At 46.5% G+C, this 16,748-nt stretch overlaps 1 long non-coding RNA gene across 1 annotated transcript in view; it reads left to right on the forward strand.

Annotated features, from left to right (window-relative positions):
• The first annotated feature begins 7,844 nt into the window (after positions 1-7,844).
• Positions 7,845-16,748, forward strand: part of LOC138571528 (uncharacterized) — a 32,471-nt gene continuing 23,567 nt past the window's right edge. Inside the window, exon 1 of the long non-coding RNA XR_011303891.1 lies at positions 7,845-8,079. This is a non-coding gene — a long non-coding RNA (uncharacterized lncRNA). The remainder of the gene's footprint in view (positions 8,080-16,748) is intronic.

Consider the following 16,748-nt stretch of genomic DNA (forward strand, 5'->3'; position numbering starts at 1 on the left):
GAATGTTAGAGGGCTAAATAATTACATTAAACGTGATAGGGTCATGATGTATCTGAAATGACAAAAAATCGACATAGCACTGCTGTAAGAAACTTCCCTGACCTAAGAGAAACAAGACGTGATCATGAGAAAATGGAAAGGGTGGACCCTGGGGGCAACCTACTCAGCGTACGCCAGAGGTGTTATAATCTAGATAGCGCCTCATGTCCCGTTTAAACTATTGCAGTCCACCATAGACAAGGATGGCAGGATGGTCATGATTTGTGGGATGATAGAAAGTAAAGGAATGAGCATCATCAACGTGTATGCCCCAAATCAGGACACTACAGCCTACTTAAGAACTTTGTATACCAAGATGAGCCCGTATATAGATGGGGCAGTGGTATGGGGGGAGATTTTAACTGTACTCTAGACCCGAGATGGATAGGTCGAGCAAGAAGTTGGCTTGCCCAACTCCGGCAGCTATAGCTTTGGGTACCCTCCTACAGGCCTTTCAGTTAGTGGATGTGTGGACGGTACGACACCCACAGAGCAGGGAGCGTTCGCATTATTCTGCCCCAAAGAACCTATACACAGGACTGGACTATGGATTTACTGGGACGGGTTTGATAAATGAGGTGACACAAGCAGACCATAAAGCCATGGTTCTGTTGGATCATGCCCCTTTGGTTGTGACATGGCAGATCCTGCACCCCGAGCCAGAATCCCAACATGGAGATTTTAAAAGACACAGGGTTCTGGGAGGACCTGAAGGTGGAAGTAGAGGAATACTTCAAACATAATACGGAAAGTGCTGATTCATCCAGGCCCTTATGGGAAGCGTTTAAGGTGGTGGTGAGAGGGGCGGCCATGGCCAAATCCAAGGGGATGCAAGGCGTCATAACATGACAACTGCAAGATGCAGAACAGAAATTATAAATGGTTATGCGGGAGGGCACGAGATCCCCAGAGGAGGCCAAGACCATAACCCGATTACAGCAACAATGCAGAGACCACTGGGATAGCCTACAAATGATATGATATGATATGGCATTTATAACGCGCCTATACACAAGTGTTTCAAGGTGCGACGAGGCAAGGGAGGGGAACAAAGGGAGGACAGACAGCAATCTTACTAGGCCAGGTGTCATTCAGATCGCGCAAGTGCGTCGGAAGGGGGCAGGGCCAGTGCAGTACATGGGAATAGATAATAAATATAAGTAAAGTAACGGCCAGCATGTGGCAAGTGCAAGGGTAAGTGCCAAACATCAAGTGTCAAGGGCTGGTAGGGGGACTGTAGGGATACAGAAACAGTCCTCAGTGCGGGGGTTGCCAGGCGGGCAGTGCAGGTATGTGACGCTGGTGAGGGAGGGACCTGGGCCCGAGATCAGAGGGTGTCCAGGTAGCCAGTGCAGTTCCAGTTACAGCAAGGAGGTCAGCAGAGAAGAGGAGTTTTCAGGTGCTTCCGGAACCGGAGATGGTTCTCCTCAAGTTTAAGGGAGGCAGGGAAGCTGTTCCAGAGGGAGGCACCAGCCGAGGAAAGGGATCTATCACCAACTTGTTGTTTGGAGAAGCGACTGACCCTTAGGGAGTTGGAGGTGGATGAGCAAAGGACTCGAGAAGGAAGATACTAAGGAAGAGAGAGTTGAAGGTATTGAGGCCCCAGAAGGCCTTGTCGACGATGCAGAGGGTTTTGAACTTAATCCTTGCAGCCACTGGGAGCCAGTGCAGAAATTTAAGTCCTGGAGAGATACAATCCCTGGGCTTGAGGCCAAGGACAAGTCTCGCAGTCCTGTTCTGGATGAGTTGCAGAGGGCGGAGAGTAGAAGCAGGCAGATTTAGAAAGAGGCTGTTGCAATAGTCAAGCCTGGAGAGAACCAGAGCTCTGGAGACAGTGAGTGTCTGGGGGAAGGAGAGGAAAGGAAGAATACCTCAGAGGAGGTGCAGCTGGTAGTGTGACTTCTTAGAAACATCAGAGATGTGAGGAGAGAGGTTTTTAGCCTTGCAGGTGGGACCAGGAAGAGGGCCAAGAGAGGCCGGCCAGAGAGCTACAGGAAAGGAGGGAGCAGGTGTGCCGATGAGGAGAATCTCAGTCTTACTAGCATTAAAGCAGAGGTCATTGGCGGCACTCCACTCCTGGATAGCAGACAGACAATCAGAGATGGGGGAAGGAGACAAGGAGGCCGAGGGCAGTCTGAAAATGAGCTGGGTGATATCTGCATAGCACTGAAAGTTGTGGCAGAGAGCAGCTATACTGTGGCCAAGGAGTGCAAGGTATTGGTTGAACAACCAGGGAGAGAGGTTAGACCCCTGGGGGACACAACAGGTAGAGAAGAAGATAGCAGAGAGGAAGGACCCAAGTTGGACCTGGGAGGGTCGGTCAGGAAGGAAAGAAGTCAGCCACGCCAGAGCCTGACCAGTGATACCCAGGTTATCACGGAGACGGTTGAGCAGGATGGCATGGTTGACAGTGTCAATGGCTGAAGAGAGATCAAGCAGGATGAGGATGCAAGGGGTGTTAGAGTCAAGGTTGGAGAGCATGTCTTCACGGATGTTCAGGAGAGCAGTTTCCATGTTTCTGGCAGCTCTGAATCCAGACTGATGGTCATGAAGACAACCAACAGATTCAGTGTGGAGATTAAGCTGGGAGATGGCCATTTTCTCCAGGAGCTTGCCCAGGAAGGGAGTGATGGAGATTGGGCGATAGTTTGCCGGGCAGGTGGGACCGGCAGAGGTTTTCTTTAGAACAGGGTGCACAAGGGAGTGCTTCAGGGGGGAAGGGAAGACTCCAGTGGCAAAGGGGTGATTGCAGAAATCAGCCAGGGCAGGAGGCAGGGAGTCGATGTGGTCCTTGGTAGTTTTGGAGGAACGGGTGAACCTGTTTCGACAAGACTTTCATAGATTAGACTTTTCTGGAAACCTCGTCTGAGGAGAACAGGGGAAAGGCAGAGAAAGACGGAGGCGAGGTGGCTGCAGAAGGGCCAGAGGAGGAGCAGGGAGTAGAGGAAGGGAGGGGATAGGAGGAGAGTGAGAACAGGATGTCCTGAGTTTTAGAGATGAAATGAGAAGCCTGTGCCATGCAGAAGGCCTCGGAAGGGACAGGAGAAGTAGAGACTGCAGCAGGATTGGCCAGTTCCTTGCAGATTTTAAAGAGTTCAGCCGAGTTGTTAGATGCCGCAGACACGCGGGCTTGGATATGTGTTCTCTTCTTGGTTAGGACAGTGAGCCGGTATTGCCTTTGGAGCAGGCAGCAGGCCAGTTTGACAGAGAATGTACATGCAGCGCGCCATTTCCTCTCAGCCACCCTGTACTCGCGTTTAAGGGTGACGAGGTCAGAGTCGTACCAAGAGTTGCACTAGGCTTTGGGATTCAGGCGGATTCTCATGACAGGGGCAAGGATATCAAGAGTATGAGATATATCTTTAAGAAATACATTGAAAAGCAGCACACAGAAGGAGACAAACCAGGCAGACTGCTAGCCTGGCTATATAAAAGTGAGACCTCCAGGCAACCCATAAGGGCGATGAGGGGGGAGGACGGACAGGTACGAGAAACGGGGGTTAATGAATGTTTTTACGAATATTATAAGCGACTGTATGCAGACACTGTCAAAGAGGAAGAGATAGATATACGAGAGGCACTAACAGAGATCACACTCCCAAAACTTGAGGAAATAGAAAGAGAGAGCCTAGAAATCCCTATAACACGAGAAGAGATGTAATAAAGCACCTGTCCACTAGTAAAGCACCAGGAGCAGATCGGCTTCCCAGAAAAATTTGTAACGCGTATAAGACATAAATACTGCCCCCACTATTAGCTATGTTCAATGAGGCGCTCAGTATGGGCAGATTGCCCGAGACCCTATGGGAAGCGGCCATTATCCTGCTCCTTAAACCAGATAAAATAGACACGGAATGTGGTTCTTATACCCCCTACGTAATCAAGATGTGAAGATCCTGACGGCAATTATGGCTAACAGGCTAAAGCCAGGCATAAGCAAACTTATACACTCAGACCACATGGGTTATGTTCCGCACCGGAACATAACCAACAATCTGTGGAGATTGCATCACATCATGGATCACACCCAGGGGAGCATGCAGGAAGTGGTGATAATCTCTCTCGATGCAGTGAAAGCGTTTGATTCCGTCAAATGGCTGTGGCTGCTAGCAGTCCTGGAAGAATATGGGATTGGGCCTACATACCTGAAATGGGTGCGATTATTATACAGTGAACTGGTAGCAAGGGTCAAAATGGGTTCCACCATCTCTGAATAATGGCAATTAAGCAAGGGTACCAGGCAAGGATGCCTGTGGTCCCCGATGCTATTCATCTTAACGTTAGAACCCTTTGCGGCGTATTTGAGAAAGGTTTATGTTCAAGTTGGGATCAGTACCAAAGGAGGGCAACACCTGATATCAATGTACGTTGATGATATGCTCCTATGCTTGCAATATCCAGAGGAGTACCTACAATATATTTTAGAGGTAATGGCACGAAACGCAATAATGTCAGGAATAACTGTTAACCCCCAAAAATCATGTATATACCCCCTGGGAATTATGTAGGAATGCCAAAGCACAAACTGTCAGTATTACTGATAGTCTTGGAAATCGAGATGTTCAGATACCTAGGTATTGATATATATAATAATATAATAATATGTATTATGTGGCGCAAGGGGGGCATGAGGTCTCCCGTATATATGAGTTGTTGATGTCCAAGATAGGGAAAGAGGTGGTCCAAACAAAATTAAACTGGGAGGAGGATGTGAGAGATCCGATGGCAGATCGGCTATGGAGCGAAGCACAAGGGTACCATAAGAAGGTATCGAGAAACCTGTGGCTACAACAAATTCAGCAGTATGTGACCGAGAGAGCATACTTGACCCCCAAGAAAATAGTGAAGTTCAACCACGCAAGTATACAGTCGTGACCGAAATGTAGGTTGGTGGATGCTGTAATGGTTCATATGTTTTGGTTGTGCGCAGCATAAGTAGATTTTGGGGGGAAGTTGCCCAAACCATGGCCAAAGCGGAGTGCAACCTAGATGTGAGTACCCCCTGGGCGTGCCTTTTGGGGGGATTTTCAAGGCAGCGTAGGACTAAGCAAGTAAGCAAATTGAAAGACCTAACGTATATATTGGCCAAACGGAAAATAGCGATCAGCTGGAAATCGAGTAGGAGACTATCAGCACACGCATGGTGGCTAGACCTAAAGAAATGGGCAAATGTGGTATAAGCAAGGGGAAGGAATGAGGATCCAGAACAGTGGGGACTGGAAGCGTGGAGGCAATCGGTGGCGGTGCTAACCGTATCGGACCAAGGCAGTCTGGAGAGCAGCAGTCACGGAGGGGAGACATGATAGCGAATAGAGCTGGGCTGGGTGTGAAGGTGAATGGTGCGGTGCGAAGTAGGCCGGGGAAGGGAGGGGGGAGATATGAGTTGGGAAGGGAGTAAATGAAGCATACAACTGTACGTGTAAAGATATATTGTACAATGATGATTAAACTGTATGGTTATATGCTGTAAAACAAATTAAAATTATTTTTAATAAAAAAGTAGTTAATGCCAAAAGTAGGGTAAAAAGCAGTGCATAATTACACATTTATATATTGCAATGAGCAAGGTTCAGAATATTGTAAAACATTAATGGAATAGAAATCATTAAATATAATATTAACATTGGAGTATAAGGGGTAAAACAAAAGGAGGGGAGACGACAATAGAGGGAAGAACATACAAGAATGCATAAGTTGGATAAAAAAGGATAAATAAGAATAAGTAATGGCAAAAGGGTAGAGGTGTGATTAACTAGAAAAAAGTACATATGAGTATCATGGGGGGAACCAGAGTACAGAGACGGAATAAGCACAGATGAGGAGAAGCAAAGAGCAAGAGGAGAGAGTAATAACCAAAGTTATATAAGCATGAACATATTGAACAACCAATAATAATACTACAAGGCAATGAAGCCAGAAGATTAAGTAGGGAATAGATTACAAGTCGGTTAAGGCAATGATGGAATATACTCCAGATTTGAAGTAGATCAAGTTTGCAAAGTTGAGAAAGAAGGATCAAATGATTTAATGGGAGATCTTGATTTGTTCCTCAAATGGGTTGAAGGGAGCATCCAATGGGATTGAGGAAGTTGATCTGCTGCATTTGGGTGCGTATTTAACATGTTGGTTCTTGGGTATTTTGAAAGTCGGAGAATGAAGTGGAGGATCCGATTTGGTAGTGTTGACCAAAGAGTTCGGGGAGGTTATATACATCTGTGACGTTTGTAAAGCTTGAAGTAAATTATGGAAATCATTTGGGTCTGTAAATTCTTTAGTGGGGCTGTCGGAATGGTTATAATCATCCTTGCGGGATCCAACAGACCATGTCTAATGTTGAGGGATTTCAAGTGAGGACTCATTTCAAGAAATCTTTTCCTTTTGGCCTGGGTAATTCTAGGAAAGTCTGGAAAAATAACGATTTGATTGTTCTGGAAAAGGATAGGGGAATTTTTCCTGGCAGTAAGTAGGATTTGCCACGCTTGCTGATGGCGTAGTAAACAAGCAATTAAGGGTCTAGGTGCAATGTTGTTGCCTGGGAGCATGGTCGGAGTCTGTCAGCACGTTGCAATTCCAATGGAGGGATGAAAAAGTGATCCCTAAAGTTGCGTGGATCCATTTGGTAGAAAAACTGATAGGGTCATCTCCTTCAATTATTTTATGGATTCCGTAGAAGCGAAGATGGTCCCTTCTATTTCTATCTTCTAGTTCCGTGACTTCATTTTCCAGTTGCAAAAGTCATACTTGCATGCTTTCGAGGCCCTCCACTCTATCCTCCATGACGCCAACTCTTTCTTCCGTTTCTTCAAGTCTGACAGAGAATGTCTTGATTTCAATCGTGAAGCCTTTAATCTCTTCTTGAATGGAGGAGAAACGGCAGTCTAACGAGAAAATGGAGGATCGAATATTGCCAAGTTCCTCGAGAATTTTCTCCATGCATGCATTGAATGGTGCATTGTCAGGTGATGTCGCAGTTTTCGTGGACTCAGCCATCGTGCTGAGTTAAATTGAGTAGGGATGGCAAGGTCTGAAGGAAGTGTGCTGAAGTAGCCGGACACAATGACGAAAGCTGCTACAACAAAGGGGCTAAGTAAAGGGCACAGCCAAGAGTTGATTGGATTAGTTCAAGGAAATGAATAAGGTGCACCCAACCAGAGTTGTGGCAATTTATAGATTCACCAGAATCTTGTATGAGGATGAGCAAGTTGTTCCACGAATATGATGATAGTTGATGGCAAGGCAGGTAGGTGACAATGCCTAAATATATCTATGACACAGTTTTGATTTGTTGTGGGATGAAAATAGTTATGAATCCATGAAACTAAACTTGTTCCTTTTATGAAACTAGGTCATTCTCAATAAATAAGGCTCCCAATAGCTGTGTGAAATAAAGTAGCCAAGCTGCACTAAATTGCTATTTTCATATAAATGGAATTGGGAGTGAGCGTGAAAAGAGGAGAAAGTTATTATATGAAATTGCGCATCCAAGTTTTGAAAGTCGTTTGCTTTATAGGGCAGCAGTAGACATCAATGATCCTAATGGCACAGTTTAATTAGTACATGAATAAGAGTTGCTTGGTTAGGCTTTAAAAATATTTAAAAGTATTAAATGATATCCAGTTTTGCAGTCCTTGAGCCCAAAGATGCAGAATCCTCCTAGAGAAGTAGAACCACACTTACTGCCTTTGTGGTAGCAAAATCGTGCTTCCCAATGCGAGCAGTATGTGTGCCCATCAGCTGACAGGACGTGCTGATGTCAACAATGACGCAAGGCTGCAGTCGCAGGCCTCGCCCAACGATCCAGCCGAGCAGACAGCACGCTATTCACCAGCAGAGTTAGTTGATGTAAAAGCAGGCCGTGCCAAAGCAAAATAAGAAATTATCTGCAGTAATAATACGTTCGACACCGACCATCAAGGAAATGTAGCTTCCTGACATATTCCGGCGGTGTGAGAGGATCTCCTGAGGGGAGCCGATGCTATGGACAATGTCACGGGGTCGGAGGAAATCAGGAATTAATGTAGTTTAAAGCTGCAGACACATGTAAGCATCATTAATAAGTGGTATTGCTATTCCAATTTAAAAGTAGTATTATGAAGTGAAAAATATGTCATTCATTATGTATAAAGACTAATGAGCTATGCGGTCATCTCCGTTGCCTCTTGGCCACGCCCCCTTCTTTAACACTTTTTAATCCCACTTGACCACCTACTTGTGATGCTGAACATATGTACATATTCTGAGACAGGCATGGTATCAAGAGAGACACAGACTCAAATATGTTAGTTTCAAAAGCTTTATTTACTAAGGTTCCTGGGTTGGTGTAATGCCTAGCTGGCCCTAACTTTAAAGGGATGGTTCCCTTAACTGATGTTTCTAAGGGCCATCGATGTCTAAGAGTCCAAAACAATAGTCAATCTGTATCTAAACCTATGCTTGCCCTCACTCCTTACCAGAAATGTGTTAGGAAGACTTAAAAAAAGAAAAATAGTGGTTCAACAGAAAATAGGAAACCAAGCTTGGTTTCGGTTGACTTTCTCACCGGGTGTGGGGTGGTAGGCGTCACAAAAATGAGTTCAATAATCAAAGGGCTGTTCATCAGACCTTCTCCATAGTTCTTGTCGCAGTCTTACGCTTTCAAATGTCTTAAGTTCCTTGAGATTCCCTTACCCAAGCTTTAGCTCTTCCAAGTTCCAAAACCCGATCAAAAAGAACTATAGACAGTTCCTTTCCAAGCTCCTTGGGGTTTCCTTCCCCAAGAGTTAACTCCTTTAGCATCAAAACCAATAAGTATTCCACTTCTCCAGGATTCAAAGACAAGTTTAGCTGTCACAAAATAATAGGTATTTCACTTTTTTAGACCTCTCAGGGTTTCCCTTTCCCAAACTTAGGCCCCTCTTGGATTCAAACACAATTTCAGTTTGTCAGGATGTACCCTTCCTTTTATATTCAGTTCTTTCATACACATTTCACATCTGGGGTGCAATCAGGTTCTTTGCTTCTCCTAGGCGTGGTGATTATGATCGGTATCCCTGCTCTTTGCTCCTTGTTCTTTCCTTTTAACCTCTCACCTTCAGGTTCTTCCTGCACCCCTTTCTTCTTTTCCTTTGTTTCTTTTACTTTCTTGTGCACTCTTGCACCTTCCTCTGCTTTGTTCTATCCGTAGTGTGCCTCTTGCACACTTTCCACACTTTCCTTTCTTTAACGTGCACACTTGCAAATGGTTAACATGCACACTTGCACCTGTTCGTTTTCTTACTGTGTCTCTGCACACTTTACACACTTTCCTTTCCTTAACATGCACAGTTGCACCTGTTTGTTTTCTTCCTGTGTCTCTGCACACATTTCCACACTTTAAATGTTTTTACTTTTCTTCTGCACTGCTAGCACCTTTTCCTTCTTTCTGCTTCCCTTAAACGACTTTCTTAAGCTTCCTTTTGCTTTCTGCTCTGTGCCGCTTTATAAACTTTCTCTAGCTTTTCTCTGCCGTGCTGCTTTCCAAACAGTGGGCCTCATTCCGAGTCCGGCGCTAATGGAAAAACAATGGCGGTAAAGTAATACCGCCATCCTTTCCCGCCATAGTCTCTTCCGACCCATCACACCGTAATTACCGCCGCCGTAAAGTACGACGGCGTAAATAGCGGACCAGTGTCGCGCGCCCGAGACACCACGTCGGAAATAACGCTAAGGCGTTAACCAGTGCCGATCCCAAGTAAAGCGGACACGGTAAAAACGGGCTCCACAAGGGCGCAAAGTACCTTAACGCCATGGCGTAATTACCGGCATCGCAGAGAAGGTGTTAACAACCCTGAACAGTGCCAGAAAGAGGAACAGGTGCACCCAATCAGCACAGGTGGAGTCCATGGAGTCAGGCACAGCACAAAAGGAGCACACCCACACACCACACCCCCTCCCACACCAAGATGATACCAATTCTCGCAGCATTCATGGAGCTGGAGGCCCTGCTTGCAAGGCAGCAACTACGACAACATCAACAACAGCAACCACAGCCCCCACCACAGAGGATACACAGGAGGAGAAGGAGGCAGAGACAGGCCCAGCATGCCCTACCGGTGCAGCCACCATTACCACGCCGTCAGCCCCCAATTCCACGCATCAGACCCACCCCCTTCAACCTCACACCAGAGCAGATACACACCCTGTACCGGCTTGACCGGGACACCATAACCACCATAGTGGCCCTGATACATAACGACATAGTGAGCCTAATAGAAATCAGCACTTCCATCCCCCCTCTACTAAAGGAAGTGTCTGTGCTCCACTTCCTTGCCACAGGGACCTACCAGCATACAGTGGGGCACATGCATGGCATTTCACAGCCCATATTTTCCCGGATACTCAACCAAGTGCTCGATGCCCTCCTCAAGCACAGAAGGGACTACATATGCCTCCCCCTGACTCCCCAGGAGACATATGATACCAAAGCTGCCTTCCATGCACTTGCAGGCATGCCAAATTGCATAGGTGCCATCGACTGCACCCACGTAGAATTGGTGGTCCCCCATGCCATGGAGGTGCCGTATCACAACCGCAAGCAATATCACTCCATCAACGTCCAGATGGTGTGTAATGCCAGTAAAGCCATCACACAATGCAATGCCCGATACCCCGGATCAACTCATGACTCCTTGGTCCTGCGCAACTCTACACTACCACGCTACATGGAGCGACATGCTGAACGACGTACCTGGCTGCTTGGTGAGTAACCAGAATGGGCCATGGCAGTCCATTGGGGCTGTGAGTAGGCTGTCAGCATACTCCACCCGGGTGGTAAAGGGTGGGGTAGAGGGATGCATAAGGGTGGGACAGTCAACGCCATTGTACGATGTAATGGGGTGACTGTATCCTGGGACATGTGTACATGGCCAGTGAACACCTGCTGCAATGTCAGATTAGCACAGTTCTCCACCATGATTGCACGAACACTTACCTTCATTCCACGCTCATGCAGGTGATGCTGGCTACCCATTGAAGCCGTGGCTCATGACCCCGGTCCGCAACCCACAAAACAGGCACCAGGAGGACTACAATAGATCTCATACCCGTACACGGGTGGTGATAGAGCAGACCTTCGGCCTTTTGAAGGCACGATTTCGTTGCCTCAGCCGGTCAGGTGGGGCCCTCATCTACAGCCACGAGAAGGTGGCCAAGATCACCATGGCATGTGCAATGCTGCACAACATGTGCATCCATCGGAACGTGCCACTGCCCCCTGACGTGGGTCTGCTACCACCAGATGAGGAGGAGGAGGAGGAGGAGGAGGAAGGAATGGCAGGACAGCATCACGGGGCCGATGCACAGGAGGGACGTCACGTGCGACAAGCATTGATTGACCAATATTTCTGAGTCACAAGTCAGCTGAGGGGGTCAGGATGACAGGACATTGGGCACTGGGTGTGGGGATACATGTACTACATGCACTGTGAGACATTAAAAGACACATGCACAATGATCAATGTCCACTCTGTTTTCCAGGATACACCAAACTGTGTATTGTATAATCATGTGAAAACGTGTACAAATAATCCTCCACCCTCCCCCCTCCCCCCCAACTCCCACGCACACCCTCACCCCCCTCCCCCCCAACTCCCACGCACACCCTCACCCCCCTGCCCCCCAACTCCCACAACAGCCTCACCCCCCCTCCCCCTCCCCCCACAACAGCCCCACAATGGTCCCATCAATACTACATAGGCCACATGTGTGTGGCTTCATAGTCAATGGGCACTCCCCGAGCCTGGGGTATCATTTTCGCATTGTGCGTTGTGACCTGCGGACCGGGCTGGTCTGCGTGGAGGAGCACTGGGAGGGTGGTTCCTCCTGCTGGGGCTGAGGTCTGGGGGTTGCTGCCTCCAGGGCATCAGCAATCCTGCCGAGCACCTCACAGAGCCGGTTTGTGGATGTAGTGATGACCTCGCCCAGAGCCTGCAGGTCATTGTGATGCACCAACCCTGATTCCCGGTTGTCCCGGAGAAACTCCTCAATCATGGCCGTGAGGTTCTGGGAGTGCACAGCTTCTGCGGCCGATGTGGGGGATGTGGTTGGCAGGCTTGGTATTGGGCCTGCAGGCCTCTCAGGTGTTTCGGCAGGGGAAGTGGGCTGATGTGAGACAGGTGTTACCCCTTCGCCTGTGAGACCTGGGCCATCACTCGACCCGGAGTCGCTGTGTGCAACCTGGCTGTACGATGGTGACTCAGGGCTGTACACATTGGTCTCCTCCATGTTGACCACGGGATAGGATGTGGGGCTGTCTGGCACACTAAGGAGGCACATGGCAGCATTCTCCCCTGACATGCTGGATTCCTCAGGGTGCAGCGTGGGGCATGTTTCCGGCGGAACTGCAGCCATGTCCAGGTGCACGGGTGGGGGTTGTGTACCCTCCATGGGGGTTGCTGGAGCAGGTGGTGTAGTATGGGACTTATGTCTGCCAGCAGGTATGTGCTGTACCCTGCCCCTGTCCCGGGAGGTACTTGGCCCGGAGCCTTCCTGCTCCTCACTTTCATGACCGCTACCTGTGGGGGGCAAGAGAGAGACAGCATGATCAATGATCTGGGGGTAATCATGACTTCAAGCATATGGTAACACATTGGGAGAGCAGCGTCTTGGTAATATTTTGGTCGGTGAGTGAACTTGGCTTGGATGGTAAAAGCATACTGTTGGCGGGGTCAATCATGTTGGCGGAGTACTGTGGTGAGTGACATTGACCAGCTTTCTGTGTGGCATGGCCAATATGGGTGTCAGCCTTGCACCTGACATCATCCTGGGTCCCACTTGTTACGACATGGTTGCGGGGGGGGGGGGTCTACGAAGCAAACATGATATGACTCTTTGGCCGGCCCTTTGCGGTGAATTACATTAGGGATGCATGTACTGTTTGGACTCATGACACTCACCTGCATCAGCGGATGAGGGATCACCGCAATCCATTTCGCCAACACCTTCGATGGCTTCTGTGCCCATCATCTCCGCACATGTTTCCTCCCAGGGCATCATTTTAATGGGTGAGCCTGGGCCTCCTCCTGTCTCCAGGGCCTGCTGACGGTTTGCTGACATGATGGCCCGCACCCTGAGACGGAGGTCATCCCAGCGTTTGCGGCAATGCGTTGTGCTGCGGGGGGTGTTCCCAACGGCGCTCACCCTCTGTGCGACCAACTCCCATATCTCCTTCTTTCTGAGGATGGTGGGCCTACGCATGTCGCTGCAGAATACGATATCTGCATGTTCACGCAGAGTGTCGACCAGGACCTGTAACTCATCCTGGGTGAATTTTTCTTTTCGGATGCGCGCAGCGCCCTTTTTCAGAACTTTAGGCATGATGATGTTCTCTGTGGTATATTTGGTCGATCTGAGTCCTGTATGGAGTCCTGTATGTCCTGTATGGAGAGGATTGCAATGGATTGTGATTTTAAATATGGCCGCCGTGATGCTTCCCGTTCCTGTGCGATGACGTTATTTCCGTTTCCGGTATTTAACGGTGGCCGTAATTTACCGTAAGCGTAATTTACCGTAAGCGTAAATTACGATCTCCGCTAATTACGGATTGCATCAAAGGCGATGGTGTTAAATACGTCTAGGTTTATGGCGGTAAGGGGTTTGACGGGACCTTTTGCGCTATGCCGCAAGGGAGTTTACCGCCATGGCGGAATACTCGTGCACGCGAAGTCGGAATATGGTGGAAATAGCGCCTTCCAACCACATCGTACATGGTATTTAAGCCATGGCGGTAATTACTGTTACTTACCACCGGACTCGGAATGAGGCCCAGTGACTTTCTCCCACTCTGCTCCAATCAACTGCACGCTCCCGAGGTTTTCTCTCACTGACATGAAACTCACTGGGCAGTGTTGCATTAAAGAGCGGTCTCTCTAGATACACGGGGTTGAGGTCAGGGTCTCACCACCTGCCGCTTAAAACATCATTGGGACAGGCACCAGTCCCAAGGGACAGTCTACTGAAAAATTATCCAGAGGTTGTTTTTTATTTTTAAAGGTATCAAAAATGTATTGATTGAGATACATTATTTTTCAAAAATGAATTGATCATTAATTAATGCACACACATTAGATTACATTAGTGTTGCAGGAGAGCATAAGAGACCAGATAATAAAAACCTAACACAACCATCATTCATCAACAATCAAACCATCATTTGCAACTTAAATCAATCAGCCTCATTCACTCACAGTAAAACTTTTTTTGCCTAAAACTTTTAGTACAATCCATATGTGGTAGCATTTCATAAATTAGCCCCATATAGTCTTAAATGTTTCATTTTATCCACATAAAATGTGGATCAGCACAACCATTGACCAGAAATGTGCTCTATTCCACGGAGTGGGTATGTTCAACATAGAATGATAAATCCCAACCCCGGATATTCTTCTCTACCGGTTTCGACGTTTTGAAAAATAATTGAAAGAACGTCTTTGTCAGGAGAAACAATTGATACAATATTACCACTGTAAAAAACACAAAAATACACCAATTATATGCAAGAATCTACTGCCTGTACTGGCAGCCTCGAACTACCAACATGCAATTGTTTATACCATTAGTTAAATTTAATTTAAAATACATTCGAGACACCATGTAGTGACAAATCCCAAGATGTCTCTGTTATTCCAGAGTATCTAGGAAAGGGGAGTGTGTGGAACCCTAAACCAGAACAGACCACTGTGTCTCAAGTGGAATTACACCACCACCATGTGCGGAACGAGAAGCACCAGAAGCCCAACTATACCAAAGTAATAATACATAGGCTATGAAACCCAACATGGTAATCAAACGGCCAGACTAACCTGACTCCCAATGTCATATGCTCTAAGTGGTCAAACCCATTAAATCAGGCTCAAGGAAATTCAACAGGGTTTCAAAATCTGAAATGACATGTTGAACAGCAAAGGTTGTAGAACCATAACTTTAGTGCTGCCTGAAAACCTTAAAAAAAATTTCAAACACTTAAGTGTGAGTGACCCACCACTCACCTCGAGAAACACAACTAAGATTATTCCAGTGGTCGGACAACTATTGCCGATGGTGGTGTTACCCCAGCACAAGTGAATTGAATTTAAATTTGGTCTGTCCAGAAAAAACAAGAGGAGGGAGAGGTAAAGGAGTCATGTATGTTATTCATAGTAAGACCCTGTGTGCACTTGGAAATGCTAAAGTAATTATATTGTAAATTATGCTTGCATTTTAGTTAGTTTAATTTGGCAGATGGAATTATTGTGTCCCTTGTGCTGAAAAAAAAACACAATTCAAATTATGCCATTTGACATTGGAATATCCACGTATGTTTTTGGGAAAGGGGCATTCATGTTTGGAATGGAAAACAAATTCTATTTGAAAAATATATTATCCATTTAACTAAAAATGCACATGACCTCAATTGTCTCGCTTTTAAAAGTGAGCGCCCATGTTTACAATGAGAAACGCGTTTCACGTAACGTGAAGTCCAAAACGTAAATACGGGCACACACATTACAGCAAGGAACAAGTACTGCCAGGGTTACTCGAGGGGAACCTGATAAACTCGCACTGTTTGTATCACGTGTATGCGTATACTTACAATTGCAGGCTGCTTAAGGTAGCCGTGTCTGCTGCCAGACGCATGTTCCAATCTGCCGTTGTGTTGGCAGTGATCAGCGAAAAGTGAAACCAAGGTTTCATCAAGGAGTTACCCGGGTCGTGACGGTGGGCCAATTGCATTTGAGCATTAAATGCGTGACGTGAAAGGAAGCTCCCTCAGTAGTCAGGTGACTGCTGAGGAAGTCCATCACGTAATTCAGGACCATGCAAATCTTAAAGGGGCCGTATAAACATGACACCGCGTTGGAAAAGGCGGCTTTTTGAATCAACTGCATTAATAAAAACAAGCTCCGTTAGAACTCAAAAGCTATTAACGAAACACAGACCATAATAATATTTAAGAGGGGCACTGTTAAATTAACTGCATTAATGAAAAAAGCTCCAATTAGTAATCCAAGACTATTCCCTGAACACAGGCCAAAATAGTATTTAAGAGGGGCACTGTTAGTATTGGAATCATAATGAGCTGAGCCCCAATTGATGTATGTTGTTAAAATACATACAAAAAAGGTTTTTGGAAAATTATAAATTAAGATGACTAATATAAGTCATAATTGAATGGAACAAAAATAATTGTTGAAATAAGTCCAAAAAAGCCAAGCATTTATTGCTCACATAATGTGTTCGAAGACAGATATTATATGTTAAATGAATCGCATGGAGAGGCATTATGTGTATGGCATAACAGAGAAGGGATAATATCAACATGAGTTGAACTCCCAAGGTTCCAACGTGTTGAGTCATTTAATGTTTTAAGGTTGAAAATCCACAGTTGTTCTTTGTATGACAACTTGTTCTTGGTCTGAATAGGTCCACTGGTAACAATTTTCTCAACACAGAACCACTTTAGATCTTCTACATTATGGCCTGTCACCACAAAATGAAGAACCATAGGTGCATTAAGGTTACGGGCTCGGATTTTTGAGCGGTGTTCGTTAATACGAACATGTACCTCTCTTGAGGTTTTTCCTATATAGAATTTGTTGCAAGAACATTGGACCGCATATACCACATTTTTGCTTTTACAAGTGGTAAAGGTCCTTAAGTCCCATGTTTTTCCTTCTCCCACAAATGTTGTCATTTTTCTTGAATATTTACAGGCT

The sequence above is a fragment of the Ambystoma mexicanum genome, chromosome 1p, assembly GCF_040938575.1.
Source record: "Ambystoma mexicanum isolate Mex_15411 chromosome 1p, UKY_AmexF1_1, whole genome shotgun sequence".
Taxonomy (NCBI): domain Eukaryota; kingdom Metazoa; phylum Chordata; class Amphibia; order Caudata; family Ambystomatidae; genus Ambystoma; species Ambystoma mexicanum.